The sequence below is a fragment of the Colius striatus genome, unplaced genomic scaffold (assembly GCF_028858725.1).
Source record: "Colius striatus isolate bColStr4 unplaced genomic scaffold, bColStr4.1.hap1 scaffold_59, whole genome shotgun sequence".
In the NCBI taxonomy this organism is placed as follows: Eukaryota; Metazoa; Chordata; class Aves; order Coliiformes; family Coliidae; genus Colius; species Colius striatus.
Window position 1 is genome coordinate 40,115 of NW_026908533.1, and position 5,468 is coordinate 45,582.

Below are 5,468 nucleotides of genomic sequence, written 5' to 3' on the forward strand. Positions count from 1 at the left end.
ACCACTGCTGCTCCGGCCCTTCGCTTACCTTCCACGAGGTAGCTACTCCCATCTGTGAACCACGACTGCACCCCTGGCAAGGGCTGGTCTGGGAGATCTGCCCGAATACCAGTCTCTTCCACCAGTATATTCTCGCAGCTGTGGACAGGAAGATTCCCTACCTCAGGCAGCAGGGTGGCCGGATTCAGGACAGCCGGTGGTGCGAAAACGATACGATCTGTTAACAGCAGGCTTTGATAATGGGTAAATAGGCCACTGGGCGTTTGCACGGACCAAGGGCCTGAGTCAGAACCCCTCGGGCAATCCCATTTATTTTTGTCCCGTGGCCCCAATTACCAGAGTCTGTTTCTCTTTTGTTTTTCCCATTGGTTTCTTGAGTACAGAATATTAAAGCTCCTGCATCGGCTCGGGGAGGGGGGCTGAGCCCCGTCTCCCCTAATTTTCGTCTTCCAAGATCATGACTTTCAACCCTTTCTTCTTAGGGCATTCTCGGGCCCAATGTCCCTTCTTTTTGCAAAAAGCACATTGATCATTTTCCAAGGGCACCCATCCTCTTCCGGGTCTCCTTGGCCCTTGCCTTTGACTGTCACCCAGGTTCCCTCCCTGTCTGGATCTCTCTGCTCCTTGTCGCTTTCCCTCTTGTATTACTGTACTTAAAATCCTAGTTAAATTCCTATCCTGACACTTCTGTCTTCTTTCTTCTGCTTCCTCCCTTTCCTTTTTTTTCTCTCTCTTGTTTCTCCTCCTCTGTTTCTCTCTTATGATATACTTTCTCAGCCTCTTTTACCACATCCCGAAGAGTATAGTCCTGTAACCCTTCTATATGCTGCAATTTTCTTTTTATGTCTGGGGCAGACTGCCCAATAAATGACATAATAACAGACGCCCTCTGCCCTTCTGATGTCGGATCAAAAGGAGCGTATATCCGATAGGCTTCCATAAGCCTCTCAAGGAACACAGAGGGAGGTTCGTTAGAACCTTGCATAATTTCCCTTACCTTAGCCAAATTAGTAGGTTTCCTTGCAGCCCCCCTAAGTCCTGCCACCAGAGCCCGGCGATAGATGGACAGCCGTTCCCTACCTGCTGCTGTATTATAGTCCCACTGTGGCCGTGTCAAAGGAAAAGCCTCATCGACTTCTGCCGCCGTCAGCGTTGTTCGCCCGGCAGGATCACGAACAGCTTTTCGCGCCTCCGAGACAATTCTTTCTCTCTCTTCGGTGGTAAAGAGGGTGTTTAGTAATTGCTGACAGTCGTCCCAAGTCGGTTGATGGGAGTACATCAGAGACTCGACTAAACCTGTAAGAGCAGCAGGATTCTCCGAAAAAGGAGGGTGATTAGTTTTCCAGTTATATAGATCAGATGAAGAAAAAGGCCAATATTGCAACACCTGCAACTCATTTTGGTCTGCCGGGGGTGGCCCAACCGCTCGAAGGGGCAAAGTGACGGTCGAATCAGGCCCATTCGCCCACGCCCGTCTCCTGCTGCGGGTGCCGGCGGGCGGTCCCCCGGCAGGCACTTGAGGAAGGGGGGGGTAATAAGGAGGGGGCTGAATTGGTTCTGGCGGTGGCGCCGTGGGCCATTCAGGAGGCCCTTCTGTTTCAGGGTAAATTTTGGGCGGTTCTTTTTTACTTTTCTCACTTTTCTCCTCATTATCTCGGTCAGCCCCTTCCCCAGTATTTAATGTCAAAGCACTAACTTCTGCGGGTAAATCCATTAATCCCCGCGGGGGGAGAAAAGGTCTAACCCAGTTAGGGGGTTAGAGAACCAGGTCTTCCCATACTGAGATGTAAGGTACCTGGTCCGGGTGCCCTCCCTTGATAATAGCCTGGACTGCTCGAATGGTTGTGATATCAAAAGTACCAGTCCGAGGCCAGCCCACTTTAAAGGTGGACCATTCGCTTTCACAATAGACTTGCCATTTTCCCTTTTTTACAATTAACGATAAATTCCGTCCTCTAGCCGTAACGTCCGCCCAATGGTCCAGAATCAAAGATAAAGGAGTAGATTCAGCTTGACCCATTTTACTCCAATAAAAACCGAGACTTCCTAGCACGAAAACAAAGAAAAACACTAACACCGAGCCTATTTCCAACCAACTCTGTTTGCACTCAGACAGCAAAGACTGAAGCATTACTTCAGATGGCCTGAGGCCTCTCCTTCCCATTCAACAAAGACCACAATCGCCTGTTAAATACCGATACGGACACCTCATTAACAGAAACAAGACCACAGAAACAAGACCAGCGGTTCACTGAATTCCGGGCAGTCAGACCCTCCTGACTCCCTTCCACCCTTGAGGCGTCCCTCAGGGCCGAAGCCTGCGGTTCCGGACACGTCTATCCCCGCAGTCACTGAGTCCTCACGGTCCTCAGTGACAGCTGCATCAAAATACCAACGGGATCCCAAATCGCCAACACGCCAAGTGAACCAAAAGTGGGACTTTAACCCACAAGTGGGACTTAAACCCACAACCAGGGGTGGGACTCGAACCCACGATCCCTGTCCTCAGACCAGTGAACCAAAAGTGGGACTTTAACCCACGAGTGGGACTTAAACCCACAACCAGGGGTGGGACTCGAACCCACGATCCCTGTCCTCAGACCAGTGTCGGGTATTTTGCTTCCTTCAAACAGATCTTATTCTAACAGGCTAGATTACTTCGGGTTTTTTTGTTGGTTTTTTTGCAACTATTCTCACGCGGCTCGGAACGACGACAAAAACGAATAAGTCCTGCAATCCAAACTCCCAGTCGTATACAATATAAACAACACTCACTAAAACATTTAAAGAGACACAGACCAGCCTTCCAAAATTTACACGAAACAGACCCCCAAGATATAGCTCAGCAAGACACCCACAGTACAAACCAGATTCCCAAGAAAAATGCACAAGAACATTCGTAGTGTATCCCTAAAACAGCATAAGATTTTATAGCAGCACAAAAATTCTTTTTCAATCACTCATGTGGCGCCACACACTCACAAACACTCACAAGCACATTCACACAAAAAGCTCACCTCCAAGGGGTCATCGTTTCCTGAGGTGTTCGTCGATATCCCAGACGAGCCCCCAAATGAAAGCTTCCCTTATTCGGAACTTTCTCTCTGAATACCGGACGGCGATCACCTCAAGGAAGACGAGAGACCAGCTTGCTGCAAAAACACGAGGTGGCTTTATTTCGGAGCTCCGGGCCGTCTCATACCTCACGCAGGAGATAGAGGAGGCGACCACGAGGCCCGGTGGGGAGGGTTTATATAGAGAGGGGAGGAGAGCGGAAAATTCCAGCACATCTGCACATCAATAGTGTGGGGAAGGAGAGTGGAAAATCCCAGCACACCTGCGCAGTTCCATTCAATACAAACCCCAACATTTCCAGACATGCCCAAACGAGCCAAAACCCAAACAAGCCCCAACCCAGGTCACCCTGATAGCGTGGGGGGGAGGGAGTAATGTCAATTTTTTTCCCTTTCTTTCAATAGCAGAAATCTTCTTCTTCACTGAGAGCAGGCTCTAACTTATAGACACAGCAGCTTCAAAGCTAGCTCAGCAACAGCAGCTAATAGATTACATTCTTATGCTCATCCTACTTGCGGTTTCTGCGATAAGCAAGCTGCCTCACATTTTCCCATCTTGTTTTTCCCCCGTAGTTGTTTTCCACCTTGGGCTGTTAGCTCGTTAGCTGAAAACAGCCCGACCTTGAAGGAAGAGAAAGCGGCCTGCTGTCTGCGTGACAGCAACTGCTTTAACCATGGCTCTGACTCTGGTCTTGATTGTGCATTAAATTCATATAACTGGAACTCAGATTGCCTTGCCCCATCGGGCCTAACATTATACCCTGGGATCCATGTCCATTCTCCCTTAACCACTCCTCGACAAGACCCCAGCTACAGTAGTAAGTAGGTCCCCATGCAGTCTATCAGCCAGCACGGTGTCACATTTGCAGCTGCTTTCCTGTGGGAGCTATCTTCAATACCACACTTTTTCTCCTCAGCTCCCATTGAAAAAATACACGTGTAAGTTAAGTTATGCCACTGAGTATGGGAGCTACAAGAAAGCAGGAAGGCAGACCCCAGCTACAGTAGTAAGTAGGTCCCCATGCAGTCTATCAGGGAGCAGGGTGTCACATTTGCAGCTGCTTTCCTGTGGGAGCTATCTTCAATACCACACTTTTTATCCTCAGTTTCCTTTTACAAAATACATGTGTACGTTAAGTTATGCCACTCAGTATGCGAGCTACAAGAAAGCAGGAAGGCAGACCCCAGCTACAGTCGTCAGTAGGTCCCCATGCAGTCTATCAGCCAGCACGGTGTCACATTTGCAGCTGCTTTCCTGTGGGAGCTATCTTCAATACCACAGTTTTTCTCCTCAGCTCCCATTGAAAAAAATACATTTTGTCTGTAAAGTTATGCCACTGAGTATGGGAGCTACAAGAAAGCAGGAAGGCAGACCCCAGCTACAGTAGTAAGTAGGTCCCCATGCAGTCTATAAGCCAGCACGGTGTCACATTTGCAGATGCTTTCCTGTGAGAGCTATCTTCAATACCACACTTTTTCTCCTCAGCTCCCATTGAAAAAATACATGTGTCTGTTAAGTTATGCCACTGAGTATGGGAGCTACAAGAAAGCAGGAAGGCAGACCCCAGCTACAGTAGTAAGTAGGTCCCCATGCAGTCTATCAGCCAGCACGGTGTCACCTTTGCAGCTGCTTTCCTGTGGGAGCTATCTTCAATACCACAGTTTTTATCCTCAGCTCCCTTTGAAAAAATACATTTTGTCTGTTAAGTTATGCCACTGAGTATGGGAGCTACAAGAAAGCAGGAAGGCAGACCCCAGCTACAGTAGTCAGTGGGTCCCCATGCAGTCTATCAGCCAGCACGGTTTCACATTTGCAGCTGCTTTCCTGTGGGAGCTATCTTCAATACCACACTTTTTCTCCTCAGCTCCCATTGAAAAAATACATGTGTATGTTAAGTTATGCCACTGAGTATGGGAGCTACAAGAAAGCAGGAAGGCAGACCCTGCTGCGAAGTTTTCGACTCTTGGCCTGAAAAACCCAGGCTTGAAGCCTGAAACCCAGGCCCGAAGGGCTGAAAGCCAGGCACGAAGCCCTGAAACCCAGGCACGAAGCCTGAAACCCAGGCACAAAGGCCTGAAACCCAGGCACGAAGTCTGAAACCCAGGCACGAAGGCCTGAAACACAGGCACGAATGCCGGAAACCCAGGCACGAAGCCTGAAAACCCAGGCAAGAAGCCTGAAACCCAGGCACGAAGGCCTGAAACCCAGGCACGAAGGCCTGAAACCCAGGCACAACAGCCTGAAAAACCCAGGCACGAAGGCCTGAAAAACCCAGGCACGAAGGCCAGAAAAACCCAGGCACGAAGGCCTGAAACCCAGGCACAAAAGCCTGAAAAAACCAGGCACGAAGCCTACTTCATGCGGCGATCAACCCAGGGTCCGATTCTCAGCTG